The following is a 19,624-nucleotide window of genomic DNA, read 5'->3' on the forward strand; positions in this document are numbered from 1 at the left end:
TAACTGCAGGGGTCCTGACCCAAAAGGGAGTTTGTTTTTTTGGGAGGGGGGGAGAGGTTGCAAGGTTACTGTAGGGGGGTTGTGGTATTACCACTCTTATTTCTGCGCTGCTGCAGGCAGTAGCACTGCCTTCAGAGTTGGGCGGCCGGAGAACGGCAGCTGCTGGCCGGGAGCCCAGCTCTGAAGGCAGTGCCACCACCAGCAGCAGCGCAGAAGTAAGGATGGCATGGTATGATATTGCCACCCTTACTTCTGCGCTGCTGCTGGCCGGGCACTGCCTTCAGAGCTGGGTGCCTGGCCAGCAGCCACCACTCTCTGGCCCCCCATCTCTGAAGGCAGTGCAGAAATAAGAGTGGCAATACCATAATCCCCTCTGCAACTCCCTTTTGGGTCAGGACCCCTAATTTGAGAAACACTGGTCTCCCCTGTGAAATCTGGTCTTTTGTTTACTTTTACCCTATACTATACAGATTGCACAGGGGAGACCAGATTTCACAGTCCATGACGCATTTCACACAGTCGTGAATTTGGTAAGGCCCTACTAATATTCAATATCCCTTTCTTAAAGAGAACCAGACTCAAGCTAAGGAGCAATAATGATAAAATAAGCTATAGGTTACAATCATCATACTGCACAATGATATAGCAAGTTTTTGTCTATAAATATTAGAAAATTTACTGAAAATGCTTTTTGCTATTGAAGGGTGCTCCCGATTCAAATATCAAAGCAGAAGACCACCATATAGATATATGAAAACTGGGCTTTAAAAAATCCAATCCGTGGCCAATAGGAGGCCTCCCTGGTGATTGTGGGACTTAATGATATCAATTCTGAATAATTTAAGCCTTTTAATTTTTTTTTTAATCAAAGTTTCTAGCCGTTATAGTTGGAAACATTCCAAATGCGAACAGAAATGTAGATGGATAGTTTCATCCTCTGATGTAGTCAGACATCTCAAAAAATTTAATGTGGACCATAGCTTTGCCAACCAGAAAGAAATTCATTTGAGGTTCTGCTGTGAAAGGTGACAGCAAATGAATGCATTATTTTTGCTCAGTTGGTTCCTGTATCTGCTTATTTTACTAACCAATGTAAGTTTTGACACCTTTTTATTCTATTAATACAGCAGAGCCAATGCAGCTCCAGGACAGCAAGGTAGTTGCCCTCAGCCTCACACATCAGACTTGTTAACCAAACAATGAATATTCTGCACCTGATGGTTATGAGACATAAAAAAAGTTTCACTTCCAGATTCCTCATTTACTTTACAGAGCTGAAAAACAATTTGTACAGACTGAGAAAGTTTAGTTACTGACATACTCAGGGAATACACACAATGCCAATTTTACAATCACTGATCAGAGCAGAACCACGCTTTAACAAGACTGGCCAGTTTAATTGCTGATATTCACAACAAAATGGGCAGCACAGAAATTAACATGTCAATTTCACACTGCAGAGGCTTGGGAAAGTTCTAAGCATAAGCAAACATTAGATCTATTAATAAAGGAGGACCACACAAATTAAAGTCTGGAGAACAATAGTGGTTTCCCCTGCTACTCTATGCTCAGATCCCAGGAGTCAGAAGGCTCTGGGAGGAGTTTTAGAGTAAATAAAACCCTCCCTCTGAGCAGCTAGAGGCTAGCTTGATCTTTAGACTTTTTAGACAACTACTAATCAGATGCTACTGGCTGATATGAAAAATAGAGTCACCATCCTGCTCAGTCTAGATCCTTCTCCTTTCTAGTAGATAGCAATGGTAAGAAGTCAAGCTCTCATACTAAGTTATAACACTTAAACCTTACCGATGGAGTCGCCAAGTTTATTATTCATACACACCTCCCTCTAGCTGTTAGGTTTAGACCTCCGGTAATTTTTTTCATACCACAAGGAAAGCAATTTTGGAACAAGAATTGACAAGAACTAAACAGGCGTAAGATTATTTTTCTCTTATATAAAAACACTGCTGTGGACACTTAAATATTCTTTGATCAATAGATATTGCTGCTCTCATATCTCATGAGGTAAAAACAAGAACATGAATAATGGACACAGGTTGTCTCATGGATTGTGGCTTTTGTAAGCAGCTTTATGCTCTGCTGAGATAATATTTTTTTTTAGTTTTGTACCTGAAAACTGCTAAGTGAGTCCGAACACACTAACATAACAGCACTTGTACTTTTATTAACTTTTGACCAGGGACCAAACGTCAACCACAGTTCACCAGTTAGGAATATAGCAGCAGGACCTACCCCATCTGGCTTCAGGCTAGTCACGGTCTCCGTTTCCCCCACTTGGGTTCCACAATAACGGCTACATAGGATTTCATATGTTGAGAAACACCCTTTCTTGGGGTCTGGGTTCATTAACTAAGTTGACAAGTAAACACAAAAACTCCCACTCTGTGTTTCTAGCTGGCTCACAACACCCTTGGTCTTCGTGCTGGGTTCTTAGTTCTGCCCTCCCGAGTCTTTCCTCCAGCAGACTCTCTCTCTCCACATTCCAGCCTTCCTAGCTGGCTCATACTCCCTGCAGGCTTGCACCACTAGGCCCTCTGCCTGAGTGCTAGGGAGCACGTCTTTGTGTAGAGCAACTCAGGGAGCTGGGCTGTAGCTGTCACCTATGCTCTGATGACTGACTGTGGAATGTATCTCTGAGGTCACCAATCAGAATAAAGGTCACCCAATTCTTGTTTATAAAAAAATAAAATTAAAACAACACTCATGGAGTCTCTCCCCACTCTCTATCAAGCAGCAACTCCCAGGGCTTCTTCCTATTTGAATCTTTGCTTCAGCTCTCCCCAGCCTTCTTCTCTTATCTCCACTGCAGAAGGTCTGATTTGTTATATGACTTGCCTGTCATGTGACTTTGCTCATTTTCTCCACCTGGAGAGGCAAGCTATGCTTGTCACAGGTGGGGCTTGACACAGCTCCTTTTAAAGAGCCAGTCATCATGTGACAAGGAAACTAACAGTTTATTTAGATTTGTTTAAAATGTGCCAATCAACACTAAGCAAGTGTGTGACAGGTTGAATCACAGAAACCCCCTGGGAGCTGCCACCTGATGAGCCAAGACTACTTCTGTCCCTGCTTTCCATGCCAAGTTCGAGACCCCAGCACCCCGTCTTGCTGAGCCAGACATGCCCGTCTGCTCCAACAGAGACCCAGGGTCTGAATTACTTGCCCCAAAGCTGCAGGCTTCATTGAAAGCAGCTTACAGAAGTGTTCTTATCTTTAACACTCAGATGCCCAACTCCCAGTGGGGTCTAAACCCAAATAAATCCGTTTTACCGTGTATAAAGCTTATACCGGGTAAACTCATAAATTGTTCGCCCTCTATAACACTGATAGAGATATGCACAACTGTTTGCCCCCCCTCCCCCCAAGGTATTAATACATACTCTGAGTTAGTTAAGAAGTAAAAAGTGATTTTATTAAATACAGAAAGTAGGATTCACGTGGTTCCAAGTAGTGACAGACAGAACAAAGTAAGTCACCAAGCATAATAAAATAAAACACGCAAATCTATGTCTAATCAAACTGAATACAGATAATCTCACCCTTAGAGATGCTTCAGTAAGTTTTTTCCTCAGACTGGACACCTTCCAGGCCTGGGCACAATTCTTTCCCAGGTACAGCTCTTGTTCCAGCTCAGGTGGTAGCTAGGGGATTCTTCATGATGGCTCTCCCTTTTCTCTGTTCCACCCATTTATATATCTTTTGCATAAGGCAGGAATCCTTTGTCCCTCTGGGTTCCCACCCCCACCTTTTCAATGGAAAAGCACCAGGTTAAAGATGGATTCCAGTTCAGGTGACATGATCACATGTGACTAAGACTTCATTACCCACCTGCCAGCACACGTATATAGGAAGACTTACAGGTAAAACAGAGCCATCTGCAGTCAATTGTCCTGGTTAATGGGAGTCATCAAGATTCCAAACCACCATTAATGGCCCACACTTTGCATAATTACAATAGGCCCTCAGAGTTATATTTCATATTTCTAGTTTCAGATACAAGAGCAGTACATTTATACAAATAGGATGATCACACTCAGTAGATTATAAGCTTTGTAATGATACTTACAAGAGACCTTTTGCATGAAGCATATTCCAGTCACATTAGCATATTTTCATAAAATCTTATAGAGTGCAACGTCACAAAGTGCACAAAATTTGACAACATTAGCTAAACCAAACCACACTTACAAAATTACTGGTGCCGCTGAACAACTTTGCCAACTATCTACTCCAAAACTCCACTCAATTAGCAATGACACCCAAAAACCATTCATCACAGCATACAAGTTACAGCACCATTTTAGCCTTCCCCTATTTAATCCTCCACACAGTTACTCATTTTAGATATTTGTACAATACCACCAATAGAGAGGAAGGAAAACAGAATAGTCAGGAAGTGAATGACAGAATCTCTTGTCCCGAGTGAACTCTGCAATTATAGAGATGATAAATGGGTAATGAAGGTTGGGGTTTTTTAGCACTTTGACATTAAAATATATGTGCTGGTACAGAAAATATATGGGCATATATTAACGCAAACACACAATAACAGTTCCAAAGAGTTCAAGGGAACTGTCTTAGGGCACTAACAAGTATTTGCCCCTAGTTAATACTTTCCCAATGCAGTACCCAACAATTTGAGATTTTGAAACACTACCCATGACACTGTCATACACAATATTTGTGTTTTGGGGTGAATGAGTAGACGTGTTCCTTTAGCCCTATAGCAGATGGTTAACGGCTTAAAGAAAAATATTGGGGGCATGTTTTCATTAGATTTTGGGGGGAAAGGCACGCAATTTTTGTAATAATTAAATGGTATCTTCATCATATTTTACCATTAAAGCAGTTCTTCTGCCACATAAGGAATTTTCAGACTTTGGGACATGAACCCCACCTTCAAGAACCAACATATCACCCCTATCATACAGCTTCCCTGTGATGACTGGTGAGAAACTGGCTTAACCCCTGAAGCATGAGGATTTATATTAATCCAAAGCTAGGGTTTTTTTTTTTTAAATATTATAAATGAGATACTGTTTTTATATAACTGCCTAGCCCTTTTTAAAAAGTTCTGCTGAACTCCTGGCCTTGTTAGCATGAAGATCCCATTGCCACAGGGTAAGTGCATTGTGTGGAGTAGTATTTCCTTCTAACAGTTTTGAATGGCACTTTTCAATGTCATGTCAGATGAAGTTTATGAATGCACCCTTGTTCTTTTAAAAGAATGACTAGAATTCCAGTTATTTATTTTCTATACTTTTATCATGTCCCCTTGAATTTGTCTAAATTAAACAATCCAGTCTTTTCAAGTATCAGAGGGGTAGCCGTGTTAGTCTAGATCTGTAAAAAGCGACGAAGAGTCCTGTGACACCTTATACACTATAGACGTATTGGAGCATAAGCTTTCGTGGGTGAATACCCACTTCATCAGACGCATGTCAATCAGTCTTTTCAATCTCTCTTCATATGAGACTTTTCTATGCTCCTAATCATTCTTGTTGCCATTCCCTGAACCTCCTTTATTCCTATTAAAACCTTTTTGACACTGGGTAACCAGAACTGAAGACTGTCTCTAAGTGGGGTCATACCACTGATTTAGAGTGGGATTATAATATTTTCTTTCCATACTATTCTCAAACATGCTAATATTGATTATTTTTATACCACCGCTACACAGAGTGCTCCACAAAGAGGTGAAAGTTAATTTAAAACCCAGAAAGGTGTCTATATAGTTCAAGTTATTCCCTTCAACATCCATTTCTTTGCATGTGCCAACACTAAATTGTATCTGCCACTGTTTTCTCCATTCACCTACCTTGGTTAGGTCCCTCAGAAGTTCTTCAGTTCTCGGTGGTCTTGACAAATCTAATTAATTCAGTCATCTGCAAGTTTAGACACTCAGTATTCACCCCTTTTTTCAGATCCAATATATTAAAACACCAGTCCTAGTACAGAAGCTTATGGGCACCATGATTTAACTTTCTGCCATGATCAAAAGTCTCCTAAACTCACTCTCTCAGCAAGCTTTCCTCCTATGTGTTCTCTTCCCGCTCCCAACACCTTCATATGTTACCTGGTCCTACTCTCACCCTGTATGTGCCCAATTCTGTCCCTAAACAGACCGAGGCAAGGAAAGAGACTTGGAAGAGATACTGAAACTACATGTCTCATGTCAGTTCTGGCAACACAACCGAATTAAGAGACACTACAGTGAATGCATTTTCAGAAAATGTTTGTTTAAAAACAAAAACATATTCTTGCATTTTCTGTGAGTTTTATTTTACTTGGTGTATTTCAAGTAACAAGCACGGATATGCTTAGGAGGCAGTGGAATTTTATTCATGCTTCAGTCAACCAGATTAGGTTTAAATAGCTCAATAACTACAATACCTTCTATGGCTGTGCAGTTTCACTTTGGTGAGTGTATGTAGTAAATTTGAACTGGGCAGGAGATAAGAGATCTGGTAGGTGGCAACGTTCCACAATCTAATTGCTAAATTATATGCCTCGTAAGACAAATACTAATTAAAAATGTGCACTGGCCAAGTGTTACCTGCTCTGATGCACCTAATTAACATGATTTTTAGTTCCAAAGTCACAAGGAGAACAACACGTGGAGGCTTCTTCTATATCTCATAATGTAACAAGACAAAAAATAAGACACTCCAAGATACATACCGTTAATTAAGATAAATTTGAGAACTCTATATAGAAACAAGAAGCCATGCTTCACACTCAAACCATTAGCTATTTATTTTGCCTAATGAATTCACACTTCTAAGTTTTATCCCCTCCCCATCATCCCTGTAACTCAAATAAAAGCTGCAAGTTAGAAATAATAAAACAATTGTCTTGCAGCCCTTTTGATAGCAATCAGAGAATGACTAAAGCTACAGGGAAGGGGAACTCCTGTTGCAACATGATTTTGAAACAAATGTCAAGCTAATAAACAAATTAGTTTTAGATTGTTTACATCAACAGTATAATTTCTTGCATGTCATTTTTGCTCTTCATTTTACAAATACAAAAAACTGAAATAAGTGAGTCACAATTTCAGGGGTAACTGCATTTACATCCCCCCTCCGTGGTCCCTCGAGGGCACCCACTTAAGGTTTCAGACTATCAGTCATCACCTCTCAGGCAACGTCCCATGTCTTTCTCCTTCCAGACTGGGCGTTTGGGCTTGCAGTCTTTCTGCACCTCACTGTGATTTCCCCACAGCAGGTCTGACTGGGGTCCCACACCAGTGGTTAACTTTTTCTCCAGGGGCTGCAACAGTGTATACCAAATCTTCACAAGGCAAGATAAATGTATTAGGGCAAAAGTGATACAGAAAAAAAACACACTAAAAAAATAAGTTCCTATGTGCATGCTAAAACCACATCAGGGATCCCCCATCAGTCTCATGGGGTCCTAGTAAGCCAAAGATTTTACATCTGTTCCACAAAGGTTGGGTCCCCTCATGGACAGAAGTTTCTGCCCATTGAATCAAAAGAAGGCACTGAGTTGCCTCAAATTCAGCCTCTGTATACCAAAAACCCTGTCTTTGTCTGTAGGTCTCCGAAAATCCAGTTTAAACCAGTATATGCAAGCCTCCCCAGGGAGCAATAACTCTCTGGAGCTGTCCACAGCCTCAGTGATTTGCCTAAGTCACTCTTCCTCAGCTCTGGATTTTAGTTTCTGAAGGAGCTCGGATAATCCTCTCCACTGAAGTTGCATACAATCCCTGGCCTACAATGTGCATAAACCATTCATTAACTTAATACAGAATGGTCCCCAAAGATACTGCAAGCAGTTGCAATATCTGGCAGTGATATTTCTAAATGATATATATGAGAGAGGAGAAAGAGAGAGACTAATCTAACAGTTTATGAAGTGGTTACCTCTAAGGATCTTTGCTGATAAACTGTTTCTAGAGATTAATCTACCAGCAACAATTTCTTGTCCTTTCTTTTCTTCAGATGTGGACATAACAGATGCAGACAATCAACTGCCTTTTGAAGCCCCCATTAAAAACTCAGAGTAATTTTAGCACACACTGGACAGGGAAATCATTTTAGAAATTTTCTAGCAAACCTAGCGTAGGCACAGTTCTTGCTATAAACAAACAGAATGTAAAATTGAAGCATCACAGAAGTCCCAAACGCAGTTAGTGCATACTGTCACAGCTTGGACAGACTGGTGCAAATTGCTATAGGTACTGCTGACAAATCTGAATGGTATTAAGAAAGTCATTTAAAAAAAAAAAAAGGATTTTTACATGCGAATTTGCTTTGCTTCTCAAGTATATATAGGCCCCAGATGGAGGATACTTAAATCTCAAGGCTATGTTCAAGTTTAATAATGCAATGCTACTATAATTGAGTCCTTAGTCGTATGATTGAAGTGGGAAGACTATCCCCATACATCTGTGAGCAACATTAGTATATGTGCTTATTAAATTACAGTAATTTGACTCTTCCCTTTATCTAAAAAGGTTCTGGGGTATATTAACAGGACTGTCGTATGTAAGACACAGGAGGTAATTGTCCCATTCTACTCAACACTGGTGAGGTCTCAGATGGAGTACTCCATCCAGTTCTCGGTCCCACACTTTAAGAAGGACGTGGACCAACTGGAGTAACTCCAGAGGAGAGTAACAGAAACGATAGTTTAGAAAACCTGAACTAGGAGGAAAGGTTTTAAAAAAGTGGGCATGGTTAGTCTTGAGAAAAGAAGACTAAGAGGGCACCTTAGTCTTAGGCATACAGTCTTCAAACATATTAAGGGCGCTTATAAAGAGGACAGTGATTAATTGTTCTTACTGTATATGCAGTGTAGTTGTAGCCATGTCAACCCCAGGACATTAGAGACACAAGGTAGGTGAGGTAGTATCTTATTGGACTAAAGAAGAGCTCTGTGTAGCTTGAAACCTTGTCTCTCTCACCAATAGAAGTTGGTCCAATAAAAATATTACCTCCCCCACTTTGACTCTTTATTTGTTCTCTGTGTCCACTGAAGGAAGGACAAATAGTAATGGGCTTAATCTGCAGCAAAGGAGGTTTAAGATAGAAATCTTTTCCTAATATCTAACTATAATAGTGAAGTACTTGAACAGGCTTCTGAGGGAGGCTGTGGATTCCCCATCTTTAGGGGTTTTTATGAACAGGTTAGACAAACACCTGTCAGGTATGGTCTAGGTTTACTTGGTCCTGCTTCAGCGCATGGGGTTGGACTTGACCTCTCAAGGTCCCTTCCAGCCTTACACTTCTACGACACAGATGCAAAACTGCCTTTTTGGAACACAGAGCATTAACGGCATCAGAAAATCCCTCAGTTTCAGAGGGTGAGCGGAAGAAAGAAAAGCAGTATTCCTATAAACAATTAACCATAGGGACCAAAAACACAACACACGCACAATTTGGGTATTAATTTTAATTGGAAAGAGTACAAAGGATTTTTTTTAAGTGGCACAGCAAAGAAGGCACAACCTGAAGGAAAAGAGGTGGCCAAAGTAGGTTTAAGTTATCTTTGCACCCACTAAATTCTGGGCTGGTAAGTAGGCTAAATCAGCCATGGTGAGTCAGTCTTGATGACTGCTCTGAGTGCCACACAAACCAGAACGGGCAGTGGCATGGCACCACAGCCAGACCCCTTCCACCCTGAGCTTCACTTCCTACAGCCAGGATGGGACCAGCAAAGGTCCACCTACAGAAGCCCAGTGTATCATGTGCATTAGAGAAATTCTCCCCTGGCACATTGTGGGTTGTTTATAGCCCTTATACACCACGGTCAAGAGGCTTCAGAAGGAGATAAAGTCCCTTCCCTGCCTCCCCCCCCACTTTTTTTTAAACTCTCAGTTGTTCTGACAACACTGCCTCCCACTTCATAGATACAGATTTTATTCTAAACCAAAGAGTAGCTTCCTGTCTTTTGTACACAATTTTAATTATTCCTTTCACATTCATCTGTGTGGTACTGCCTTTCTGGGAGAGATGGAATGGGGGACGAAAGTACTGGGAAAGAGGAAGGGGTAATGACAAAAACTGAGAATTTGATATTGTGGGGAGATACAAATTATTGCCATGAGTTTGGGATGCCCATATTAGTCATAAGTGAATCATACAATAAAAACTTTATAGTACCTCATCATCACCACATTTTGTTTATGCCACGAGCAATTCCAAGCATGTGTATTCATTTTATTCACTTTCCCCCCGAAATATATTAGTTACTATGGAAACACTGTTGCCTTTAGTATAAGAGAAGCTCATTTTATATAAACTTGAAACTTAACTCCTATATTCTACAAACTAGGGTGTATTTTGTTTTTAAGGACTATATGTAGGGTTTATATATTTATGCCATATACTATAAACATTACATAGATCCCTATATTTTAAAAAGAATTTTAGAGCTATTACATAACCCTAACTTTATGCCACAGTTGTGGAAGTCACTAAACTCCTTTCATACCAATGATGGCATTATTCCCATAGTAATTTGCTTTAAAAGGGGAAAAGGCAAAAGGACACAGAAGAAAGTTTTATGCAATATTTGTCCTAAGACTGTTAGAGTCAACAAATATGGCATAAACAATTTTATTTGGAGTATTATGCTTTTTTTCTTACCTTTAAGTTTGAGAAGATCTCAATCATTCACTCATGGCTACACCCCCTCATGGCAATAAAAACTGTACAAACCTGCAAACCATCACTTTTATGCCTCATATCTTACACGGTAGCTGCTTAGAATAAGTCATATAACCCATCTCTTTTTCCCTAAAATGTATCTACAGACACAGATATGTTAAGTAAAAAAGTACACAGGATTACAGCTCAGTAAGTGAAACTGATCAAAAGGACATAACTTTTAGTAGTTTACCTATTATTTTCAATATACATAGGAAGTATTAAGAAAGAAGAGTGTCTTCCATGGTGTTGACCACAGCGAAGTATGCAGGTAGACTTGACACAATTTCCCTCCCATTGAAGATAACATGGATCACCCTGCTCGCACTTATGACTGAAACACTTCCCTGTGACATGTGAAGCCATTCTTTAAATACTTTCACATTACTTTCTATGCAATGTATCTTCAGCTCTCTGTAATGAAATGCAACAGAAGGAAACAAAAAAGTCAGCATCGTGTCACTAGCCAGTGTTCACTGATCACCAGTGGTCTCTAAGGAACATCCCTGGATGAAACAAAACTTGCCTCAACCAGGGATATGGCATTTGCAGTACCATTACAATAAAAATAGTAGAAGACTCAAGATATGAAACATTTGAAAGGAAGTCTTAGGAAATGCTCAACTATGGACAAAGAAGCCTTCGTTAATTCTATGTTCAAGCCCTACTTGATAGTTGGGATTCAGCAGTTGCTAGCCAACAGCCAGTCTAACTGTATCAGGGCAAACCCCAGGAATAGACAAAGTAGCTATGAATTGCACCAATTGAGCTTACCTCTGTATCAAGCAGGGGAAAACTCAACCAGTGTAAATTACACGGGTCTTGTCTATACTTGGGCTCCGCAATGGCTTAGCTATACAGATTCGCTGGCTACTGATTGCTCAACTCAAAATATAGACACAACCTGAAACACCTAGTTTAACAAGGTATATGTTTCTGCACATTCTTCATGAGCTCATCTGCAGGGGTAGAGCAGCACATTAATAAAATTATCTGAATGAAGGGCTGAGGGAAAGCTGATTGGTGCAGAGGAGCACACAGTTTGAACACACACATCCCTTGGGGAGGATTTATTAAAAGGAATTCTCTCTATCTTGTAAAGAGGAAATAGAAGTTGAGGAAATAGAAGTTGATAAAGTACAGGTAGGATCTGAAGAGAAACAATCAAAAGTCAATTACATCACATGAAGGCCGACAACTTAATATTGCCAAATTTTCTAAGAGCTTGTACGCAAATACTAGGAGCCTAAATACTAAGATGGGTGAACTTGAGTGCCAGGTATTAAATGAGGATATTGACATAATAGGTATCAGAGAAATCTGGTGGAACAATGATAATCAATGGGATACAGTAATACTAGAGTACAAAATAAGTAGGAATGACAGTAGTGTGGGAGTAGCACTATATGCGACAGATGCGTAGACTCAAATATAATAAAGTCTTACATTAATCAAACTGTACCACAGAATCTCTATGGATAGAAATTCCATGCTTCAATAATAAGAGCATAGCAGTCAGACTATACTACCAACCACCTGATCAGGATGTTGACAGTGATTGTGAATTGCTCAGGGAAATTAGAAAGGCTACAAAAAACAGAAATTTCAATAACAGCGGGAGATTTCAATTATCCACATATTGACTGGGTACACGTCCCCTCAGGACAGGATGCAGAGTAAAATATCTAGACACCATTAATGACTGCTTCTTCGAGCAGCTAGTCCTGGAACCCACAAAGGGAGAGGCAATTCTTGATTTAGTCCCAAGTAACAAGATCTAGTACAAGAGCGGAATATAGCCGAAAAGAACCCAACCACAGTAGCATTTAACTTCAAAAAGCAGAACTATATAATAATGAGGATGCTAGTTAAATGGAAATTAAAAGGAATAGTCACAAGAGTGAAATGCCTGCAAGCTGCAGGAAAACAATGTATACCCCAAATAAAAAAAATAAATCAGGAAAGGGATCAAAAAATGCCATCATGGCTAAGCAGAGTAAAAGATTATGTTAGAGACAAAAAGGCATCCTTTAAAATTGGAAGTCAAATCTTATTGAGGAAAATAGAAAGAAGCATAAATTCCGGCAAGTCAAGTGTAAAAAGAATGTAAAGAGCAATTAGCAAAAGACAAAAACTAACAGCAAAATTGTTATTCGGTACATCAGAAGCAGGTAGAATGCCAAACAATCAGTGGGGACACCGGATGACTGAGATGCTAACAGAGCACTCAAGGAAGACAAGACCATTGCAGAGAAGCTAAATGAATTCTTTCCATTGGTTTTCACTGCACAGGGTGTGAAGGAGATTCTCACACCTGAGCCATTCTTTTAGGTGACAATTCTGAGGAACTGCTCCAGACTGAGGTGTCAATAGAGGAGATATTGGGAAAAACTGATATATTTAACAGTAGTCACCAGGACCAGATGATATTCACCCAAAACTTCCGGAGAAAGTCAAATATGAAATAGCAGATCTGCTAACTGTGGTATGTAACCTATCGCTTAAATCACCCTCTGTACTTGATGACCAGAGGCAACTAATGTAACATCAATTTTGTAAAAAGGCTCCAGAGGCAACCCTGGAAATTACAGGGTTCTCATCTGTATGCTGTATCCATTCGTTGAGTTATACTTAGATTGTAAACTCTTCATGACAGGGACGATCCCTCTGTTATGTGTTAATACAGTGCAGTCCTGATCCAAGATTAGATTTACTACATATTACCCCTATACAAACAAACAAAACCAAACAAAACAAACAAAAACAAAATAAACTAGCATGGTAAACAACTTGGCACTGACAGGGATATTTTTTCCATGGTTAGCTTCTATGCTATAATTCCCTACAAAAAATTAGGTGAAGTAATCCTTTCAAGGACAGGGCTGCAGTAAGCAACTGTTTCATAAGAAGGATTTTTTTTTTCTTGGAATGCTCTAATTTTGAATTAGTTCAGATTAGTGGGTCATTTTCAAGATCTCTACAAGTCAGAACAGTAGGAAAGTGTTAATTATATTTTTGCAGGGATGCTCTGAGACAGATAGAAGACCTCAGTAATTTTTCAAAAACTTCTGGGAGAGGGAAAACAAGAAGTCTTTTCAATAATTCTCAAAGTTGAGAAGTTAAATTGTATATACTGTTAAAGTAAATGAATAAACCAGCATAGTCTAGTTTGATAACACTTTTCTGTGGAATAATCATAACCCACAGAATGCTTTGGAATCACGTGTGTGAAGGAAAAACTTACAGAATGAGGATGGAGCCATGATAATCAAGATCAGAGAAGTGTTCCAAGTGTAGGGAGTCTCAAAGAAGACGGCATAGCACTCAAGCAGGATAAAGTAGTAATGAAGATGTACATTTTTTGCAGAGTGAAATAGTAGAAAGAAACATGAGGAGAAAAGGTAGGCGGGGAGGCAGGTTGTGTAGGGCTTTGAAGGGAAGGACAAGGAACTTGACTGATGCTAAACAGTTAAGTAATTTGAAGAATTGCTGGAGATAAAGTAGCAAGCCAGGGAATTGTTAATATGGCAGTATTTTGGACAGACTGAAGGACAGTGAGGTGGGTGTCCACAAAGCCATCCATATATATAATGATGCTATAAGTAACGCTTTAAAAAATACATAGTTAGCAAGTATAGCACTTTGCCGGAGATATTTCAAATGTGGAAGATGCATAAACAAAAAAATCCATTAAAAATCACTCAGAGCACCTTAAATACACATAGCGCTATGAAGTAAGATTTCTTGCCCCATAAGAGAAAAAGCTGTAAAGATGCTATAAAGATATTAAAATGTTGTACGATGATTAAAGATAGCATTTTACAGGCCACATAAAATCAGAACAGGTCTTCATATAAATCCACACCTGAAAAACCAACTAATCCAGTCTGTAAAGATGATGAAATACAGACAGCGACGTCAATATAAATCGCAGTACCCTATCTCTGAACTGTTTACTAATACCAACAACCACCACCATATAACGCTCTACAAACACCAAATCCTCACAACACCCTTCTGAGGTATGATCCCAAATTTACAGATAGGGAAAAAGATAAAAGTGACTTGCCCAATGATACACAGCAAGTCAACAGAACAGCTAAGACTAGAATTCAGGAGTGCTCATCGCCCAAATGCAAGTTCAGTTGACTAGACTGTACTGCCTCACTTCCCTGCATTGCAGGAATCACTCAGGATATCAATTATAGATTTCAAAGATTGTAGATGAGCCTGTATTTTCTAACCCTCCGGTCATTCTTATCATTAAGAGATTCATGTAAGCTCTTACCCACAGAAATTTAACAATTTTAGCTCAGGGCACCAAGAATACGGTTTCATTTAACATTACCAGTCTTTACATTGGTAAGTCATGTAAAACTCTTTTCAGGGCTGGCCTTACCATGAGGCGAATTGAGGCGGCCACCTCAGGTGCCAGACTGGGGGGGGGGAGGGGGGGCACCACTAGGACCCAGAGTGTAGAAAATTGTGTCTGCTGCTGGTGCATATGTATTCTCTCTGCTCTAGATGCACAGAGATGGTGGAGTGCTGGGATAGAGAAAGGAGGGCACATGAGACATAACAGGCAGGCAGGAGAAAAGGTGAGAGGGAATAACAGAAAGCAGCAGGAGCTGCAGGGAGAGAGAGGAGGAGCCTCTTATGTACCTCTCTAGCACCCTCAGGAGCCTGGACTGATTAACACCAGCTTCTCAGGGAGCTTCCTGTTTCCTGCTGCTTCCCTGAACCCATTTGAAGAGAACAGGCAATCAACTGAAGTAGTAGGAGCCAGTTAGGCCCTTAAGACGCTGATATCTTCTCTCACTCAGGCCCTGCTACCAGCCTGCTTATTTGTCCCCTTCAATTGAGTGTTGAGAGCCACTATAGCTGGCACAGAACAGCAGTCATGAGTGAAAGAAGAAAACACCCCTCTGGGGCAACAATCAGAAAAAAGCAAGCAAGCAAAGGAAGCTTTTCTATCTAAGCAGGAAGGAGCGCTTCTGAGATACATAGACACATGTTCACGGTGAGCCTTCCAGTCCCAGTGAGGATGAGAGTGGTGAGGAGATGCCTGATCTTCCAGTTAGTCAGAGTGCAGGTGACCTGGCAGCTACTGCAGCATCCATATCTCCATCTCAAATGGATGTAACCATGCACATTCCTGAACAAAAGTGTAGGTCAGAGAAGAGTGTAGTGAAGGCGCAAGAAACAGCTGCTGCTGAGTTTAGTTCCTTAAGTCTAGATGACCCAGGACTGTGGACCCGCTTGAGTGACTTCCTTGTACTGCGTGGGCCACAGCAAGTGAAAAACTTCATGTTCCCCAAAGACAATGAAAATAGAAGTTTCCATCCAACACATTACTGGTGACAAAGTGGAGAGGCCATGGCTTACGTACTCAAAAACCCAGAATGCTGCATACTGTTTTTGTTGCAAACTCTTCCAGTCTAATGTTCCAGACACACTAGGTTCTACAAGAACAAAGGACTGGAAAAGTCTGGTTAGAAATCTGGCATGCCATGAGAAGGTAGCAAATCACCAGAGAGCATTCCATAGGTGGAAAGAGCTTGAGATGAAACTATGGTTAAAGGCCACCATAGATGATCAGCATTAAGAGAAGATTGCATCAGAGTCTCTTTACTGGAAAAATGTTCTGAAAAGGCTCATTGCCATTGTGAGAACTCTTGCTACCCAAAACCTAGCACTGCGTGGCACTGTGACATCAGCTGTATGTGCCAAACAATGGAAACTTGCTTAAAATTGTGGAGCTGATGGCTGAGTTTGATGCTGTACTCCAGGAGCATATAAGAAGAGTCACCACCCAAGAAATGTACACACACCACTACCTTAGAAAAACAATTCAAAATGAGATCATACAGTTACTGGCAACAAAAGTCAGAAGATTGTGGCAGATCTGAAGTCAGCAAGATATTACTCTGTTATTCTGGACCGCACACCTGACATCAGCCATATGGAACAAATTACTTTAATGGTGCATTTTGTAACAACAACAGAACATAGTGAAAATGTCCCTGCAACAGTGACTGTCAGAGAGTATTTTCTAGAATTTATTGACATTGATGATACTACAGGAGCAGGTATGACAAATGTGCTTCTTAAAAAACTGGAAGATACGGGAATTGCGATAGCTGACATGAGAGGTCAGGGCTACGATAATGGTGCCAATGTGAGAGGAAAGAATAGAGGAGTGCAGACACGGATCCGAGAGTTAAACCCTCGAGCTTTTTTTGTCCCATGCAGGTCTCATTCATTGAACTTGGTGGTCAGTGATGCAGCATCAGCTTCTAGTGAGGTTGCTGAATTTTTTAATGTAATTCAAAGCATCTATGTATTTTTCTCTGCATCAACTCATCAATGGCTAATTTTGAAGCAATATTGGGAACATCCTCTCTGACACTGAAACCACTGAGTGCGACACGATGGGAAAGTCGAGTGGAGGCGATAAAGCCTATCAAACACCAAATTGGGAAGACAGATGATGTCATAGTTGCCATTATGGAGGATAATGCTATGACAGGAACTGTTCGTGGGAGAACAGTGGCAGAGGGAAATGGAGTCACCAGAAACATACGTAACTTCAAATTTCTGTGTGGCTTAGTGTTGTGGCATGACATACTGTTTGAAATAAATGTTGTAAGCAAGAGACTCCAAGGTGTTAACCTTGATATATCTGGAGCAATGGAACAACTGGACAAAGCAAAGTCATACCTACAGTCTTACTGGTCAGATGAGGGATTTCAAAACATTCTGAAGAGTGCACAGAAGTTGGCAGAGGAACTTCACACTGAAGCTATTTTCCCACCAATTCAAGAATACAAGAGTCACTGAAGAAGACAACATTTTGATTATGAGGCACGAGATAATCCCATAAGAGACCCCAAACAACAATTCAAAGTTGAATTCTTTAACCAGGTGCTAGATTGTGCAATACAGTCAGTTGAACGTTTCATGCAGCTCAAGGAACACAGCAGTATATTTGGGATGTTGTATGATATTCCAAAACTCCTCACTATACCTGAAGAAGACCTACACCAGCAATGCAGGGCACCAGAGACAGTGTTAACACATGATGACATGCGCGATATTGATGCAAGTGATTTAGGTGATGAATTGAAAGCCCTTTCAAGATACATTTCAGCAGGATCAACTCCAAAGGCTGTTTTGGAATATATGTGCACAAATAAGATGACCACCCTCTTTCCAAATGCTTTTGTTGCTCTGTGCATACTTCTAACACTTCCTGTAACAGTTGCCAGTGGAGAATGCAGCTTCTCCAAGCTGAAGTTAATAAAAACACATCTACGCTCCACAATGACACAGGAGTGGCTGGTCGGCTTTGCAACCATCTCAATAGAGCATGAGCTGGCCCAGACTGTGGACCTTCAGGAAGCAGCTCAAATCTTTGCAACCAAGAAGGCACGGAAAGCACCACTTTGATTATTCAAACAGATAAAAATGCCAGTGTTTACTGTGCAGACAAGGAAAGTTACATTTGCTGTTCAGACGTTTGAAAGTTAAGTGTTACTTAAAATTTTGAACAAGGCATTTTAAGTTGTTCATTCTCCTTTATTGGGGTAGGTAGCAGAGTTGTACCATGAGAGGAGAAGAACAGGAAGAAGGCAGAATTGAGACCTTTCAAAGTTTTGGCCCAAGCCAGGGGGTATGGGGGCGTCATTTGAGCTCCCCGCTTCAGGTGCCAAAATGTTGTGGGCCAGCCCTGCCTCTTTTGACTTGCATCCTTACAACGTTTTCTTCTTACTCCTTTTCCTGATTAAACTTTTCTAAGCCTGGTGACCCCACGCCAAAGCTCTGCTCTACTTTTAACCACTTTTAAATACAATAGCTATGTATAAATCCTGTCCCATTGCAATTAAGAACCCAACAGTCTAAGGATTTTCACAACTGCTATACGCTTCCTACCATTCAAAAATATTAGAATAGTTTATTCAAATGTACACAAGCATCTCAACAGATGTACTTTGTTACTTTATTGATATCAATATTTCCAAATTCTTAAAGAAAAATGCATATTAAGATAAAAAGGCTGTTTTACAGACACTCCTTTCATCATAATCTGTGTTTTCAAATAATCAATGGTACCAACATTTTACTCTCTATAGAGATAAAACTGAATATGTGCATTAATTTTTTTAAAAATATTAAACTGAGGCAAAAGCTTTCCATGCAAGCATATCCAGGACCCAGGGAAGGCATGATTTTCATTGCAGCATCTGGCTCCTTGGCAGCTTTATAGGCAGCTGTGTTGGCAATATTGGAAATACTTGCAAGTTTGTCCGTTAGGCTTCTGAGGGCCATCTAATTTTCCCAAAGCTGTTTTGCTGCTCTACTGAGTCATTCACTGCCACATTTTTTGGTACGAGTCTAATGGGCCCATGCAGATTCCATGATATATACATACATACATACACACCTTCTGAAGCTGTTAAAAACTACGCTATGGGTCCTTTCACAGCACACAGACAGAAATTTGTTCATGATTCTTCTGTTAAAGCCACCCACATTCTGACCCATCACCTGCACACTAGGGTTGCAAGTACATTTTGTGGGAATTAAAATAACAGTTTCTCTGGCAACCATCCCACCAATACAGATATAAATGCACAATTAAATAGTCATTGTGTGTGAGTCTAAGACTCCTCCACCCTGTGAAAGATGCCAAGAACGTGCCTTTTGCTGAGGATACACGAACTCGTTAATACAAGCCATGTCCTGGGAGCTAGACACAAGCTAAATGGTTAAGAGGGACGTCTCATTATACCTGAAGAGAGCTTCTGAGCCAGCCAACCTCCAAAACACCCTTTGCATTCACACAAACACAATCCATAGCAGGAGGCTATCACAGGAGAAGGGACTCCAGTTCTTAACAAGATCATTAATTCAACAAGCTCTAGAGAAGA

At 40.4% G+C, this 19,624-nt stretch overlaps 1 protein-coding gene across 1 annotated transcript in view; it reads right to left on the reverse strand.

Moving 5' to 3' along the window:
• Positions 1-19,624, reverse strand: part of STIM2 (stromal interaction molecule 2) — a 137,347-nt gene that overhangs the window by 116,953 nt on the left and 770 nt on the right. The gene's annotated exons all lie outside the window — the stretch shown is intronic.

Source organism: Emys orbicularis, chromosome 5, assembly GCF_028017835.1.
Source record: "Emys orbicularis isolate rEmyOrb1 chromosome 5, rEmyOrb1.hap1, whole genome shotgun sequence".
Taxonomy (NCBI): Eukaryota; Metazoa; Chordata; order Testudines; family Emydidae; genus Emys; species Emys orbicularis.